Raw genomic sequence first — 18,465 nt, 5'->3', positions numbered from 1 at the left:
GGCAGGTGCATGCTGGGAGGTCAGACCCTGTTGAGGGCTGTGGGGGCGTCAGGTGGGGTGGGCTCCAGGTGCACCCTCAGTGCACTGGGCAGGTCTTGGCCCAGGCTCCCTGGACCCCAGCCGGGTGATGTGGTCACTCTCTGGGGGACTGCTGTCAGGCACCGGGCACCCACCATGGGCAGCACTGTCCCATCTCAGGAATGGACTTTCTCAGATGCTGCAGAGGGCACAGCCTCCAGCCCCGGAGGGGCAGCCCCATGGTGCAGCCGGAGCTCTCCATTGGCCTGGAGTGTCCCCTGCCAGCTCTGCGCTCCCTCTTCTCCCGGGTCCCGCTTTTCCAGTGTCAGCCAGCAGAGGGGCTCTGTCCTCCCTTCCCTATGTGTCTCCTGGGCTGAAACTTGCAGCGGATTGGGACAGGGATGGTGCTTCCCTCAGGCCCATTTAGGGAGGGTACTGGCTCCCAGCCTGGCACAGGTCCTCAGCTCTGCCTTGGTTGCCTTAGAGTGAGCAGGATCAGTCAGTGCCCTGAAGGTAGAGCTAAGAGACTGTCCTTGCTGTGTGGGAGGCTGGTCTAGGGATGGAGGACTTAACAGATCCTCCCAGTCTGTCAGGCCTGGACAGTATTGTCCTGTCTCAGGACTCAGAAAGTCCAGTCCTGAGATGGGATGGTGCTCCCCAGGGTGGGTGGCCAGGGCCTGACAGCAGTCCCCCAGGGAGTGACCACATCACCCAGCCGGGGTCCAGGGAGCCTGGCCTGAGACCTGCCTAGTGCATTGAGGGTGCACCTGGAGCCCACTCCAACTGATGCCCCCACAGCCCTCACAGGGTCTGACCTCCCAGCATGCACCTGCCTCTCCCTGCACCCCAGATGTCCACCCTACCTGTTCCCTGACTTCCTCCATCCTGTCCAGCAGGATGGGCTGGACAGTGGGACAGCCTGTGTGCATATTTTGTGGCAAGTAGGAGTGACACACCATCCCTGGGAGGCACCATGGTTCCTGCCAAACCCAACCCCAGAACTCTGTCCCTGAGGTGGTTTTACCAAAACCCAAAACCCAGAACTATGGTTGTGGCTCAGGGGTCAGCACCTGCTAGTACCAGGACACTACTGGGAGGCTGGGACCTGACTGAAGTCCATGATGTCTGTGGCCTGAGGACAGGGTATGTTGGGGCCATAAGGCCCGGCCGCCAATGGCCATTGGGTCCTAGGGCCTCAGTCCCAGTGTTTGCCCTTCCCTGGCTCCTTCTGGTTCAGTCCCATTAGGGCCCTGGAGCCCAAGACCCAGCACCCAAGGTCCCCTCCAGGAATCCTGGCGGCTTGGCTTCCTTTATCATGTTTCATCTGAGAGCAAAAATGTCAGATCGGATGCACAGAAAAATGGCCCAAATTGTTTAATGACTAGAAGAAATATAGGAGCAGCAAGAATGTAATGTGAAGAGGGGAGGGCCTCCATGACCGGTGTCTGCAGAGCCAAGGGTACAGGCACCCAGTGTTGTGGCCTGGCACCACTGGCCTCTCAGAGGGTGGGTAGCACACTGTCCTTACCCGGAGGACAGCAGGCCTGATCACCAGCTTTTCTGTAAGCAGGTGTGTCCCTGTAAGCATCACATTGCTAGAAGAAAATCTCATGCCAGAGCTTAGACCATCCCTAGCTCAGAGGTTAGGGGTTGTCTCTTGGTGACCTAAATGAAAAAATAGGTCCAGATCAGAGTTCCTGACGCAGAGCACTCATCCACTCTTTGAATCGTTGGAGGAGAGGCCTGGTTTTAGGTAAACCTAACTTCTTTGAGGAACCACAGTGCCCAAGACTGGAAACCTTCAGAATCTGCTGGCCCCCAACCCTCCCTGGGGACCCCTGTGGCCTGTCTCACCAGAGCACTCTTCTGTCTGTAGATGTCTCAGCTGCTCTACAAGGGAGTCCCATTTCAGGTGTGGGGCTGGGCATGGTCACTCCTGCTGGATGTCTAGAAGATGGAAACTAAGGACCTAGGAAAATGCCAGATACAGCCTTTCCACCCTCATCCAGAGCAGGACAAACAGGCCAGGTGGTGTCAGGAGCCCAGGTCTCCAGCTGGAGGGAACGTCAACCCTGCAGTGGGAGCAGGGGCCCATCGCACATCCTAGGCACAGATGCTAATGTAGGCACTGCAGGTAAGCTGGGCTTGGTACCCTTCCCTGGCTTCAGAAAGAAGCCAACAAGGAGCATTTTGCAGAATGAAACCTCTTTTCCATCCAGAAGCACTGCTGACTGTAGGTGGTTGCTGTTTGTGGCAGTGAGCATTTTGTCCATTCTGAGGTTGGATTGGTTTCTTCTTTTGGCCTTGCCCTGCCCTACAGACCATAAAGGAGAACAGCAAGAGGCCCCCAGCAAACATCCACAGATGGCCCTGGACATCAGCCACATTCTGAGAAACATGTCATGTTCTGGGAGGGCTAAGGCATCAAGTAAGGCCTGTGGGGCTGGAGGATCCCAGGCAAGGTGGGGCAATCCAGAGCCATGGGGGCTTCCCATGGGAATTGGGAGGTCCCAAGGCAGAGTCAGAGGTTCCACAGGAGGAGTCACAGAGTCACCAAGGGCACTCCTGGCCCAGGGAGCAGTCAACACCATGGACTGAACACCTGCTGGGCTCCAAGCCCTGGGGGCCAGGCTGCCCATGTGGGGCCAGGAGGCAGCTCAGAGTGGGAGGCAGAGAAGTGTGCTCAGAGGGCACCTGTATCTGGATGTAATGTGGTCCTGAGACTGGCTGGGAAGTGCTTCCAGGGTATCATATGTGTTATGCAGTTACTTCCTCTCCCCAGCCTTACCCTGTAGAAATTCTAGTGACTATGTTGCCACCATCTTGGAGCTCCATGCCCTCATAGTGTAATGGCACCAGCAGATCTGCCTGTGCATGGACTTCCTGTACTACCTCACTCCTGAGGGGAGATGTTTCTGCAGGGCCTATGACCTGGTGCACAACTTTAGACACCATCATCCTGGAGCAGCACTGCACCCTCACTAGCCAGGGTGTTGACATCCTCAAGGCCAGGGCCACATTCAAGACTTTGGACTTCATTGACGCACTTGTGCTGAGCAAGGTGGGCATCTCTGGTATCTTAATTCAGGAGGCAGAATACAGCTTGAGATCAGGTGTCTGATCAAAGAACTTGAACTTGATCTGGAGGGCTCTGGGGATCCATGGAAGGTTCTGGATAAAGGAGGGACAGTCAGCCACGTTTTAGAGATGACTGTGGAAGTCTTCCTGGAAGGAGTGAACAAGAGCCAGGAGACCAGGGAGGGAGCTTGTGGGGCAGGTCTGGAGATGGCAAGGGAGGGATCCTGCTTGGATGAAAAGTCTTCAGGGATGATCTCTGGTTACTCTCAGGTGCCCTCTGAGTTAGTGTGTTCTAAGAAAGGGGTTTTAAGCCTCCTATTGTGGCTTATCCCTGACAGTGTCAGCACCAGCTCCCCTAACCCCACAGCTCAGGGTCCACTTTGCTTCTGTATCCTGCATGTTCCCCTTTCCTGCTGAAAAGCAGATTCCCCAATGAGCAGCAGAATCCTGTTTCTCCCTGCAGGCCCCTCTGCTCCTTATGAGTGGTGTTTTGTGGGATTCCTCCCTTGGTGGATGAGAACACCCTTTCCCGTTCCACAGGGATTGTTTCTGTGACCTTACCCCAGGTTTTCCCCTGGTCGGGCACCGGGCAGGTGGGGGTGGTGGGACCAACTCTTTAGAACCAGCAATGCCAAACAGATCCCACTCAGGGGAAGTCCATGCTAAGTGTCATGGGTCCTATGGAATTTTCTGAAGCTTTCCTTTTCTCCCCCACCTTCAACCAGCTTATCTGATCTTCCGGGATCTCTACTAGGATGCTGGCAGCCCAGCCGGCTGGTCTGGCCCTGGACGTGCTTTCAGGGGCTGATTATGCTTCATGACCTGTGTTGTGGTGAGTGGTAAGCAGCACCTGCTTCTAGCTTCACTTTTGGGCCAGATTTCATCCCCACCGTGGCTCTTCATTGCAGCTGCTTTCTGCTCCCTCTATGGACCCTGCATGGAATTGCCCCATGTTTCTGTTTGGGCACCACTGAGGAAGGAAGCATGAAGGAAGCACAGGTCAGGCCATTCTGTTGCCCACCTCGTGCTGGGTCTTTACTCCTGGGATGGCTTCAGGGGCAGCTCCTTTTCCATGCCTCCCCCCACCCCACATCTCTCAGGTTGCTGCTCAAAGGTCACCTCTTGGAGGGGTCTCTCCCTGTGACTGTGTTTGGAACAGCTCCCTCAGCTTCTTTCTAGCTCATCTCACTCTGGTAATGTCTTTCATTACCACCACCATCTGACCTAGTCTTACGACCTGTTAGCTTCCTTCATCAGACAAGAGCACCAGGATGGCAGGAGCCTCATCTGTCTTGTTCCTCCTGTGGCCTGGGTCCTAGCACCATGTCTGGTACAGTGTAGATGCTCAAGGGAAGTTTACTATTGAAGAACTGTCTACCTGGGAGAGGTTACTGTTAATCTAAGCTGCACTATTTGGTAAACCCCTTGCTGTTTTGCAGATCCTGGTCAGAGTAAAACATTCCATGGGAACTCGGGCTGTGAGAAACATCCTAACCACCTGACTGCAGAAACATCCTTATCACATCCTGCTGGGCAAAGGCCCAACAGCCTGACTTCAGGAACATCCTTATCATCTTCTACTGAGCAGCAAGCGATACTGTCCAGAGCCCTCCCTCCCAGCCCCATGATTACCCCAGCCTGTAAGCGGCAGTGGGCGCTGACACTAAGCTGGTTTCCCCCTCCGCAGGGTTTTGCTAGTAATAAATCTGTGTTGCTGTTGAAGCAGCCAATCTCTCTCTCTCTCTCTCTCTCTCTCTGTGTGTGTGTGTGTGTGTGTGTGTGTGTGTGTGTGTGTGTGTGTGTGTGTCTTTAACTCTTGCCTTGCCTTCAAATCCTTACAATAACTCCACTTCTCCATTTTACCATGGAGGATATGGGACTCAAGGAGAGCAAGTAACTTACCCAGAATTACACAGCCAGTGAGTCACAGAGTCTGAACTTGAACTCAGTTCAGCTGAATCCAGAACTCCCATCTTCCTGAGAGTGCAGGAAAGGAAAGGTGGATATGCAGCTGGTGAGCAGCCCACATGCTTTTTCTAGGAGACCCCAAGGTGGGCTCCTGGGAATTGTGTCTTCATGGTCACAAAAGGACTGCTCACCTGTGTTGTGCATCAGCTAAGTGTCCCCATTGTCCCAAATCTGCATTTCTTTTTATTCTTTTATTTTGAGATAATGTCTCACTCTGTTCCCCAGGCTGGAGTGCAGGGATGTGATCTTACCTCACTGCAACCTCCACCTCCTGGATTCAAGCTATTCTCCTGCCTCAGCCCCTGAGTAGCTGGGACTACAGATGTATGCCCAGCTAATTTTTGTACTTTAAGTAGAGATGGACTTTCACCATGTTGGCAAGGCTAGTCTTGAACTCCTGACCTCAAATGATCCACCCACCACAGGCTCCCAAAGTGCTGGGATTACAGGCATGAGCCACTGTGCCAAGCCTCAAATCCTCACTTCTTTTCAAAGATTTTTTTTTTTTTTTGAGATGAAGTCTCACTTTTGTCACCCAGACTGGAGTGCAATGGTGCGATCTCGGCTCACTGCAACCTCCACCCTCTGGGTTCAAGCAATAGTAGGACATCCTAGTATTTGTGACAATGTGGATGAACGTGGAAGACATGCTAAGTGAAATAAATAAGCCACACAGAAAGATAAATATTACATGGTCTCACTTATACACGGGATCTGAAAAAGTCGAACTTATGGAAACCAAAAGTAGAAGAGTGGTTACCAGCAGTCAGGGGGTGAGGAAAATGGAGAGATATTGGTTCAAGGGTACAAATTTTTAAATATAAAATGAGTAACTTTCTGGAAACCTAATGTAGAACATAGAGACTCTAGTTAATAATAATGTACTGTGTACTTGAAATATACTAAGAGAGTAGATCTTAAATATTTTCACCACAAAAAACTCAGGAGGCTGAGGCAGGAGAATCGCATGAACCTGGGAAGCAGAGGTTGCAGTCAGCCAAGATTGTGCCACTGCACTCCCAGCCTGTGTGACAGAGTGAGACTCCATCTCAAAAAAAAAATGCTATGTATGTTGATGGGAATGTTAATTAGCTTGGTTGTGGTAATCATTTCACAATGTATACACATATCAAAATATATTGTACACCTTAAAGACAAAATTTTTACTTATCAATTATATCTCAATGAAGCTAGCCAAAAAAAAAAAAAAACTGCATCCCAGCCTTGGGCAGTGGTAGACAGTGGATTCAATGGTTAATAGGATGATATGGCTGGGAATGACTCTCAGAAACATGAGGACTTGGTTGGATGGCTAACCATCCCCAGTTAACCTCGTAAAGAGGAAGGCAAGAGGCCTGGAGCCAGACCCCAGGGTTAAAATCCCAATCCAAAGCAAAGTCTTATGGCAAAACATTGGTTGATATCATCTTTCTTTCTTTCTTTTTTTTTGAGACAGAGTCTCGCTCTGTCACCCAGGCTGGAGTACAATGGAGCCATCTCAGCTCACTGCAAGCTCCGCCTCCCGGGTTCACGCCATTCTCCTCCTGCCTCAGCCTCCGGAGTAGCTGGGACTACAGGCACCCACAACCATGCCCGGCTAATTTTTTGTATTTTTAGTAGAGATGGGGTTTCACCGTATTAGCCAGGATGGTCTTGATCTCCTGACCTCATGATCCGCCCGCCTCAGCCTCCCTAAGTGCTGGGATTACAGGCATCAGCCACTGCACCTGGCCGATATCATCTTTCTAGAGCCAATGACAAGAGCAGCACTTATTTCCTGTACCATGAATTTGTGGGATGATTCAGACCAAATTCCTCAGCCCTCTTCAGGACATTTTGGCTAACTGAGGTCTTCTTGTCATGTTGGAGAAAGGGAGCAAGATGGGGATTCTGCACAACTCAAGCCCCAACATGTGGGGACAGACTCAAGTAGATCACCACTGAGGCTTTTTGTGGTAATGTGGATACTGGGAAGCCTGAGGAAGGCTGTGGCCACAAACAGGCTCATTGAATTTACCCCTTGAAATCTGCACAGAACTTGGACAGCTCACTCCCCGATGAGCCATCACATTTATATCTGCAGCTATGACCTTTCTCTTGAGCCTCAGACCCTTATATCCTCCTGAGCACTGGTTATTTCTACTTTGATATTTAAAAGGCCCCTGAAAATTAACTCCTCTCAAACTAACTGTTCATGTGGACAATTGACATGTCAGAACCAAACCTTAGACTTCTCCTCCAAACTTACTGTCCCTCAGTACCCCTTTGCTGTGAAAGCAACATCATCCTGACAGGTGTTCAGAATACAGCTTTGTGGTATTTCTTGACTTATTCCCTGGTTGTCTCTTCTCCATCCCATCAGCAAAGCCTCTATCCCTACCTTCAGGATGTGCCTGTGTCTTACCACTTCTTTGCCTTCATCTGTTCTTGGCACCATCGCTTCTTGCCAGGATGACTGTGGCTGCCTACTAACAATATTCCTTCTCCTGCTCTTGCACCCAGTCTGTGCTCCAGCCAGCACCAGAATAGCCTCCCAGGTCACTCCCCAGCTCAAAACCCCAATATATTTCCACTCATCAGAGTAGAAGCCAAATTATGCCAATCACCCATGAAGTCCAGGCTGAGTTGGCCACTGGTTATCTCTCTGATCTAACTCCAGAGCTGGGCCTTCGCTCACTCTACTCCAGTCTAAAAGGTCATCTTGCTGCTCCTTGAATGCATGAAGATGCATCTGCCCCAGGGCTTGGCATTTGCTCTTCCCTCTGCCTTGAATTGCTACCCCTGATACCCAAATGATGGTCTCTCTTCTGTTCCAATCTCTGCTGAAATGTCACCTTGTCAATGATGTCTCCCCAGATCACTTGTAGTGATCATCCATTAGGAACAGTGTTGACACCCACCCCCAAACCACCACCCCCATTAACTTCCTGCCCCATTTCTCTTGCAGCCCTCATTATCATTCAGCATGCCAAATACCATCCTTATTTGTGTATTTCTCTTCTTCATTGCTAGATTATAAGTTTGATGGGGGCAGGATTTTTTTCCACTTTGTCACTGCTTTATCTCCAATGACTCTTACAGAGTAAGCACACAGTAAATGCCTGTTAAAAGAACGATTGAATTGCATGAGGACAAAGAAACTTTTATTTTACTGTCATAATGCCATGACTTCCTCCAAATTTCCATGTGGATCTCTATGCCAGCTTTTTTCTGCCTCTACTTAATTTTCTCCAAGACCTTCCTTGGAAATATCTGTATGCTTAAGAAGTTTTAATAGCAAAGAGTGGAGTAACAGCTAAAAATAAAATAAGTTATGAAATATACCTAGCAGCCATGAAACCTCAACTTATAAAATACAGAGAAGGCCAGATTTGTTACATGCTCACCTGTTGGGGGTGGCTGAGGAGTTGGTCTTTGTGTGGGCTAAATCAGAACTTGGATGGCAAAACTGACTAGCTCAAATCTCAGGCTAGTGAAATCTGCAGGAAGAGTGGGTAAGGCTTGTGAAAAACATACCAAACTACAGAAGCAGGGATGCCAGCGGAAAGAGATTTTTGATTAAAGAATGCAATAGAATGCTGAGACCTCTAGAAGAGGCAGGAGTGAATCTCCTAGGGAAATTAAGACATTAATAACAGCTGTCTATGTGGGATATTTGGAAAAATAGTGCACACATAGGCCCATGGAAGGTGTATGTCCAAAGACCATAAGCATTTACATTAGAGTGATTAACAAAGGTCTTCCTCTGCGCAGAGCCATTCTTCAAAGATTGGGAGAGGTGGCCATTTAATCCAAATTGCAGTTTTCAACAAAAACTTACAAAGCATACAGGAAATGGGAAAACATGCATAGCCCATTCAAAGCAAGAAAATGAATATCCAGACTCATCTTTGAAAAAACACAGGTCTCAGACTTACTAAATTAAGATTTCAAAACAGCTGTCTTAAATATGCTTAAAGGGCTAAAGGAAAACACAGACAAGGAAATAAAGGAAATCAAGAAAACAATATATAAACAAATAAGAATATCAACAAAGAGATTGGAATAGTAAAGAGAACCAAATAGAAATTCTGGAGCTGAAAAATAGAGTAACCTAACAGAAAAATTGACTAGAAGGATACAAAAGCAGACTTGAAAAGGCAGAAGAAGGAGTTAGCAAACTTGAAGATAAGTCCATTGAAACTATCAAGTTAAGGAGCAAAAGATAAGAGTGAGAAAAAGTAAACAGAGCCTAAAAGACACCATGCACCAAACACATATACATTATTGAAATCTCCAGACAAAAGAAAGAGAAAAGGGCAGAAAAATTATTTGAAGACGTAGTGGCCAAAAACTTCTCAAGTTGGAGGAAAGATGTAAATATACAAATCCAAAAAGTTCTGTGAATCCATGTTGGTTAAACCCAAAGTTACCCATAGTACATTCATGCATAATTATGTAGCATTTGAAGATAAAAAATTTTGAATGCCTTTTATAATAGCATCCAAATACATAGGGATACATTTAACAAAAGTGTGTAAGAAGACTATAATGAAAACTAAAACTTTGCAGAGAAAAATAAAACTACTGTTAATAGATGACTTCTTTCCAAATATATCTATAGATGCAATGGAATACCATTCCAAATCCTAGTTGGTTTTCAAAAATAGAAACTAACAAGCTGATTTTAAAATATATATCAAAATTCAACCTAGAATATATAAAATATATATGGAAAAACAACCTAGAATAGCCCAAAGAATTTTGAAAATGAAAAAATTTAGAGACGTTACACTACCTGACTTCAAGATTTAAGATAAAGTCACAGTCTTCAAGATTATAATGTACTGGTGAAGACAACACAATAAATCAATGAAAAAGATTCCAGGAATAAACCCACACATATATGGTCAAATAATTTGTTCCACAAACCCCAAAAGCAATTCAATAGGAAAAGAAAACAATTTTTTTTCAAAAAATGATGTGGAAACAACTAGATATCCATATGAGGGGGAAACAAACCTCAACCCTTACTTCACACCCTATATAAAAATTATTCCAAAGGGATCATAGGCCTACTCATAAATAAAGTAAAACTAGAAAGCTTTTAGAAGAAAAACTAGGAGAATATCTTTATGACTTTGGGTGTGGACATAAATTTGTTAAGGAATTGACAGAAAGCACTGGCCACATTGTTTCAAAAAAATTGAGTTCATTAAAATTTAAGTCTTCTAACCATCAAAAGACACTATTAAGAAACAGAAATCTCAGACTGAGAGAAAATATTCATATGTATCTGTCAAGGGACTTATGTCAAGAATATATTTTCTAAAAGTTGCTACAATTCAATAATAAAAAGACTAATATTTAAATTTTAAAATGTATAAAAGCCCTGCCCTCCACAATCTTCAATTTATAGCAGAAAGCAAGGAACACACACACACACACACACACACACACACACACACACACACAGCCTGCTCAAAGTGAGTCTGCCCTGGAACATGTGGGAAGCTGGCCTAGCTCTGCACAAGAAGGGAACACTGTATAAACTGACTTAGTGGAGAAGGTCATCTGAGAGGAAATGAGCCCTGTGCGCTGAGCTCTGAAGAGCAGGAGGGCTGGGGTGGTGCAGGGGATGGTGGTGTTTGTGGGACTTAAAGTAAGATTATCTGGAATTATCTGGGTGGGTCCAATCTAATCCCAGAAGTGCTTAAAAGCAAAGAACTTAGCCCAGAAGCAGAAGACAGTTGCATGCACATACTACAGTTTGGTTATTCACTTCCCAGTGGATGGACATTTGGGTTGTTTCTAGTTGCGGGCTGCTGTAAACACTTTTGTGCAAGGCTTTTTGTGGACATGTGTTTGCATTTCTGTACATGTTGTGAGTTAAATGGAAGAGGTATGTATAAATGTTTTAAGAAACTTGCGAACAGTTTTCCAAAATGGTTGTATCATTTTACACCATACAGTAATGTACAAGAGTTGCTGTTGTGTTAGTAGTGATTAGCCTTTTTCATTTTAGCAATTCTGGTAGGTCTATAATCATGTCAGGAGGCAATTTTGATCTGCACTTCCTTGATGATTAATGATGCTGGGCATCTTTTAATGTACTGATTTCCCAAATATCTTCTTTTGTAAATTGTCAGTTCAAGGTAGAGATTTTAGCATATGGTAAATGGGTCACATACTGGGTTCAATAACGAAGATGTGGAGGGGTGGGTCTAGAGTTTTCTATTTTAGATGCAGTGAGATTATGCTGAGCTCAGTACAAAGTGAATCTTCCCAGAGAATATCCTGATTTGGACCCCACCAAGGCTACTAAGACACAGTTGTGTAATTGACTGAGGCACAAGCTGGCCAGAGCAGTGTGGAGATGGAGATGCCATCTGTGCTCAAGTCTAATGATGTAAGGAAAGGAGGAGCTTCCTTATGAGAGTACTTTCCGTTCTCAGCAACTCTGAGCTCAGGTTGGTGATGGGCAGGAGTGAGCAGAGTTCAAGTTTGAATTCTTTGAAAGGTAAAAGAAGCAGGGATGTTCTGGAGATGGTGAGCAAAATGAGAAAAGCTCAGAAACTTGGTGTTGAAATTGGACATGGCCAGGGGGCTAGAGGGAGGAAGCAAATGGAAACCAGAGGGAATTGGGAAAAAATGCCAAAGTGGGGCCCATGGAGTTGAGAGGACACATAGAGTACCTTCGGGTTCAGCTCCTGGCATGGCCAACGAGCCAGCTTCCCCACAGCCATGAGATCCACTGCTCAGATACCCGCTCTCCACCCCGTATCCCCTCTAATCACTGATGGGCTCATACCTAACATGGCTATACTTGGATAGTGCATGGTGCCTGACAGCTTTACAAGAGTTGTCACGTAAGCAACAGTGGTACATTGCTTTTCATTTATGCCGAGTTTCACAGTTTAACTTCCCACAAACATGCTAACTGTGATTTGTGCAGAGCATAATTATTTCCATTTATAGAGGAAGAGACTGAGATTCAGAAAGATTCTGTCTTGCCCAAGAATACAGATCTTGGCAGAGCTGACCATAAGGCCAAAGGAAGCCATGGAGATCGTTGTGAAGTGTGGGAATTGCTGCAGGTGACATCTAAAAGGAGATTTATTGAGGATCAAGGCAGAGGTCCCCAGAGGACAAACTGTGCATCTGATTCCTTCCTGCTGCTTTTCTTCCTGGCAGAAATAGATGATTGAATTCATCTTTCTCCTGACGCCTTGTCTCAGAGACTTCCCTTGCCACAGTTCCAGACCCATCGAGGCCATGACTGCCATGTAGATGACACACCTCTCTGCTCACAAATAACTGGCCAAGCCTGAGGTAGCCACGTTTTGGAGCATTGATAATATGGGCTTTTCCTGTGTTGCCCCTAAACATGTTGTTTCATTTTGTCCCCTTGTCATGGGGTCTTCACAGAACTCCTGTCTTAGAAGATAAGGAGAGACTCTTGCTCTAGCAACTGTAGACACCGGTGTGCACTAAAGAGGGAGGTGAACCTTCGTAGAAGAGGGAAAATTGTTTTGGAGAAGGGGATTTTTGGATCAGTGCTTGTGGCTCTGACTCTCTTTCTGAAAGGAACACCCAAGAATATGAGGATTTTCTGTATCTAGAGCTTGAAGATTAGCCTTCTCCAGTATTTTGCGCTCTTCCTTAAACGATCACAATATAGTCTGAGGTCAGCTTTCTTCAAAAAGGAATGACCTTACAGGCAGAGAAGATAGCTATAGGTGGAGACTGTTACCTCATACTGTAGACTCAGATGTGTAGGATAGGTTCAGATCCAGCTGCCAAGCTCAATTTGGAGTACCTGCCATTCTTGGTACTGTTCATTCTGAACTATAGATTTCTTTGTCTGCTTCTCTAGACATCTTTCTGGCTTGTATTTAGTGCTTAGCACACCAAACCACTGTCCTTCAATTATGATAACAGTGAATCATTTCTGTGTGCTTACTATATACCACGTAACTTAGTATACAGCCTGTAACTCATACAAGTTAAGAATTTTTTTTCATTTTGTCATCACAACCAGTAGGTGAGGTACTTGCCTGCTTTTCTCACTAGCTCTGACCACCCCAAGATCATCCCTGCATGCTTTTATGACCACAACCCTTGCTGTTTCATGGATCGGCCTGAGTGTGAGAGGTTCCTGTCTTGTGTTCACTCTCTGCTCTGGAGAGTCAGCTGCTGTCAACAAGTTTTCCTCTCCACCACCTCTCCAATTCATCTTACCCAAACTCAGTACTTCCCTGGGCTGAAGCCAAGCTCTCCCGGGCAGCCTGGCTGGGAGCTTTGCAGTCAGGGGCCCCACACTTACGTCTTGTAGCAGTGAGCTGCTGACACCACCCACTGTTCGCTGATGAGGGAGCCACCACAGAAGTGGTAACCAGCATTCAGGGACACCTGGTAGGGGAGAGAATTCTCCTCACAGGTGTAGCCCCCAATGATCTTGTCATCATCGTCAAAGGGGACAGAAACTGGAGTGGAAATAGGAAGGGAGAAGTCAGTAGTATGTTAGGGGTGGCGCTCCCAGCCTGCAGTTGCTTCCTGCTAATTAGAAATCCTTAATAAGCACAGTGAAGGCAGGCAAGAGAGGGAGCGCTGCCACCCCACCACTGGTGAGCATCACTGGATGTGGCTCCCAAGTCTCTGTGTCTGCAGGGCACTTAGGTACCCTGCGGGGGCTCAGATCTCCTTACAGCCCAGCCTGGGAAATATGCAGTGTCACCTCCACCACAATCCAGCCAGCTCGGATTCAAGCAAAGGGCACTCATGGGAAGATGACCACTGGCCAGTGTGTTTCATCAGGCTGGCATCTTTGAAGACCAGATACCACACCGACCTCCAGTGATCCAAAGTGCTGGGATTACAGGCATGATACCACACCACAGTCATTTGAATTTGTCATTACTTGGTACTCTTATTTTTTTTCCCTGCTGCTGTTTTTGCATTGAAGTCCTTTTGGGATGACGTCAATAAAACTCTTTCATGTTTTTAAGATTGTATTTGTTTAGTATTTCTTTTTCAACCTTTCTACATGTAGCCTTTTTGTTGTTTTTATTCTTCAGGTGGGTATTTCATAAGCATTGTGTATTTTTTCAGCCTCATGATTTGTACAACTAGAATCCTTAGTCCATTGTCTTAAATGTATTTCTGTATAGTTTTCTATAGTAGGTGATTTCCTTGGTTTTGAGTTATGTTTCTTATTTTGCTTTGTACATTAATTTTTCTCACATTTTGGTTTCTTCTTCCCTTGTCCATGACCTTATTTTTGTTCACTATTTTTGTCATTTCATTATTTTGCCTTTCAGAAGTCCACAGTTCTTTTCATTTTTTCATGATTAACTGTAACATTTTATTATATAATTATGTTAAGAAAATCTGAGATTAGTCTTATCGTTACCCTTCTCCTGAAGCCTATGCGAACTTTAGAACAATTAACACCTATGGTTCCCTTCATGACTTCCAATATTTTCAATAATCAGAATGCTAGGTCTATCACAACTAGACATATTATTGTTTTATTTTACGAATACTTAATTACAATTACCTATCTATGTGTTAACCATCATCTTTAATCGTCACTGTTTTTGCACAAAACTTTAGTATACCAACTCAGAGCAGAAAGAGGATCCATCATATTCTGTGTCTGCCCCATTAAGCATGCTTCTTTGCTGCATGGTCTTTGATTCCTGGTAGCAGATTAATCCCAGGCAAAGATGTAGAGCCCTATTATGGGCTATCAGACCCCAATACCAAGGCTTTTCTTGTGCCACAGCCCTTTGGTCCCACGCCTCTGACTCTAACTTCTATCTCTTTTTCCAACAGTTCTCATGGATACTGAAGTCCCCCAGACACCAAGAAAACTGGTCACATTGACTAATTTTAAGAGATGGCATTGAAGTAGTCTCAAAAAATGAAAAGTCATAGCACATACTAGCTGTTGACAATGTATGGCTTGGGCTATGGCAAACCCATAACACAAATGGAAGTGTCAAGGAAGAAAAACCGCCATGAGCATTAAGGAACAAAAGAGTATATTATAGGAATTAGGCCTGACACAATTTGGAGAGAAGATGGATAAGTTAAAGTTTGAAAAGGGTCAGAAAACACAACTCTAACCAGCTCTGGTGAAGGTGGATGAACTGGACTTTGCATTAAGTTTTGCATTAAGTTGGGTATATCCATGCACTACATGGAACCCTGAAGGGGCTGGTGTAGGAATCTATGGAAGATGGCTGACTCTATGTGCCAACAGCCCTGTGAGTTCTCAGACAAGTTTGGTAGCGGGACTGTAGTCCCTCCTGGTCAGCAGGGCTGGCAGTCGGTATAAAGAGCTGGATGTGAAGCAGGGGAAAGTCAGCATAAATTGGAACTCACTGGCACTTTTGATGCTACTCCTCACTGCCTGGAGCCAGTGATGACTTCAGAACTCAGTGGCAGCTGTTTTACTTTCCCCTTACAAACTTCATGCATTTCTTCCCTCATGTTCAACTCTAACCCAGAACCATACTAGGAAAAAAGTTATCTGAAACACATTCCTTGCTTAGCTAGGTTGACACAGTGATAAAACACCACAGGAATATCCAGATGCTCCTTGACTTGCAGTGGGGTAATATCCTGATAAATCCAGCATAGATTGAAAACATCATAATTCAACTTACAATATCCAGCTTATCTGTACATAACCCCATCATAAGTCAAGGAGCACACTGAAATGCATATTGCTTTTGCACCATTGTAAAGCTGAAAAGTCATTGAACCATCATGAGACCATCTGTACCTGACAATTAGTGTTTCTCAAAATAAATAGGAAGATTTTCTTCCGATCTGAAGGTCTTCCAGCCACTCCCTCCCAGACATATCATAATATTGGGCCAGAGGTCACCCATAGCAAGCTGTCCTTACTTACTCTTTGCAGAAAAAGTACAGTTACAGTATGAAGTGGCCTCATTTTAATGAGGCCCAACATACCCAAGAAATAAAAATGCAGCCACAGGAGCATACAGATGCCCTTCAATAGATATGTCAATATTAACATAATGCAATAGCTATATTTGTTATAAAATGATTTCACTATTGCACAAACATAATATGATGGGCGAAGTCTTAATCTTATCTTTTCTAGCTACCTATGCCAGAGAAGTAGAACTAAATATTAAATGAAAGCACAATTGGGAGGCTGTTATAAAAATGAAAACATAGGGCTTTCAAAACAACTTTCCAGCTCCTTGTAATTGCTACACATTTTCAACGTCAATCCATTAAAACAAGTATCCCAGCATGTTCAAATCAAAGAATTTCTTATGCCTCCTAGAAACTAGTTTCACTGTCCAGTACTTAGTATGACCTCCATTACAAGAGAATAAATGTAACTAATTATTCTCACAACCTCAACAGTGATTAACACAGAAACATACAAGCTAAATCGAGAAATTTTATTAGAATGTTTAGAATTAAGTCCATCTATATGTGAGGGAAATTGTCATGAGATACTCACGAGGTAACTATCTCATTTAGAAAATGATGAAGTGGCTTCAACATGATTATGAAGAAACATTGGACTTCCAGCCGAGGCACTGGCCTGGGCATTATCAATATTTATGGTAGTGCCAACCTGTAGGTCTAGTGATTAACAACCATGAGTTGTCTTGGTGTAATTACTTTGAGGATATGAAACAGAAGCAGCAGACTCCAATGCCATTCATTACCCAAACATACACTCCTTTCCTTACAAGAAACTCGCTTAAGTCATTGCAATGCTCTACGTCTCAGTGTATCTTTAATAAATTTGGAAGTTGAATTGGGAAATCTTCAGGCCACTTTAGACACTGTATGGGTTTTTTGTTTTCTTTTGAGACGGAGTCTCACTCTGTCGCCCAGGCTGGAGTGCAGTGGCACGATCTCAGCTCACTGCAACCTCTGCCTCCCGGGTTCAAGCAATTCTCTGCCTCAGCCTCCCGGGGAGCCGGGATTATAGGCGCCCGCCACCACGCCTGGCTAATTTTTGTGTTTTTAGTAGAGACGGGGTTTCACCATGTTGGCCAGGTTGGTCTTGAATTCCTAACCTTGTGATCTACCCGCCTCGGCCTCCCAAAGTGCTGGAATTACAGGCGTGAGCCACCTCGCCGACCTGTATGGTTCTTTGACAGGCAGAGAGATGGATGTAACACGGGTCATGAGCAAAGATTACCACCAGGGGGCAGACTAGAGCATCCTTGGGATTCTGTGATCAGTCATCCCTCCTCGCTGGTGAATGGAGACAGTGGTCACGACTCTCCCCAGAGAAGGTGGTGTGGGGCCATCACGGAAGATGCTGCTGCTTCTGCTGCTTCTGGGGCCAGGTATGAGCCTCCTTCTACCTGGGAGCTTGGGTGGGCATGTGCGTGTGTTGCCATGGTCAAGCGGTGGCCAGGCAATGTGGATTGTTTATGCTCATCGAAGGGAGAGGGAGCGGCCCTGCTCTCTAGAGGTGTAAAGGGTAAGGTGAGAGCCGCCGGTCAGAGGAGATAGGGGATTATAGCCCTAGGGAGATGACAGGAAGATTGCACAAAACAAACAGGATTCTCCAGGAGCTGGGAGCATGGGGAGGGAGGGAGGCTGAGCTCGGCCTGGCATCCTGTCTGACTCGGCTCCCACTGGGCTCTCCTCTCTCTGGCTTCTGTTTCAGCAGGCTCCAGGCTTAGTGCTGTCGTCTCTCAACATCCGAGCAGGGTTATCTGTAAGAGTGGAACCTCTGTGAACATCAAGTGCCGTTCCCTGGACTTTCAGGCCACAACTATGTTTTGGTATCGTCAGCTCCGGAAACAGTGCCTCATGCTGATGGCAACTTCCAATGAGGGCTCCAAGGTCACATACGAGCAAGGCGTCAAGAAGGACAAGTTTCCCATCAACCATCCAAACCTGACCTTCTCCGCTCTGACAGTGACCAGTGCCCATCCTGAAGACAGCAGCTTCTACATCTGCAGTGCTAGAGACACAGTGCCAGGAGGGGATCAGAGACCGCGGCAAGAACTCCTACAGCTGCTCCTCCACCCCAGCAGGCCCACTGAGTGCTGAGAAGGGAGGCGTGGAGAATGGAAAACCACAGCTTTCCTGACTGAGACATCTGGGAGTGTGTGTGCAGGGGGTGGGGCGGGGGGTGGGTGGGGGGAGAAAAAGAAAAGAAGCACTGTGAGTGTGCAGTATGGAGGAGGTGTAGTGTTTGAGACCCACGAAATGGCAATAGAGTTGGGCCTAAAGTGGTAAGTGAACATGGAAAGTTCCCTGAAAATTATAAAACCTGGAATTTTGCCCTGACTCTGCCACATTAGTCATGTGCTCTTGAATAGATCTACATATAATCCTAGAGGTACATATGAAGACAGTTGTATAATCACTGTGTACTTCCTATAATAAACTTCAGCAATTGGC

The 18,465-nt window shown here is 45.9% G+C and overlaps 1 long non-coding RNA gene across 2 annotated transcripts; it reads left to right on the top strand.

Moving 5' to 3' along the window:
- Positions 1-871: 871 nt before the first annotated feature.
- LOC103785444 (uncharacterized) lies at positions 872-17,308 on the top strand. Of its 2 annotated transcripts, none has more exons than XR_008626572.1 (3): positions 872-3,079; positions 3,822-3,928; positions 4,536-17,308. It is a non-coding gene; the product is annotated as an uncharacterized LOC103785444 (long non-coding RNA). The 2 variants fall into 2 exon arrangements; XR_004673270.2 differs by having other exon boundaries at positions 3,822-3,935.
- The last annotated feature ends 1,157 nt before the right edge of the window (positions 17,309-18,465 follow it).

This window comes from Pan paniscus, chromosome 11 (assembly GCF_029289425.2).
Source record: "Pan paniscus chromosome 11, NHGRI_mPanPan1-v2.0_pri, whole genome shotgun sequence".
NCBI lineage: Eukaryota > Metazoa > Chordata > Mammalia > Primates > Hominidae > Pan > Pan paniscus.
Note: the sequence above shows the minus strand (reverse complement) of the source record. Positions and strands in the feature narration are given on the sequence as shown.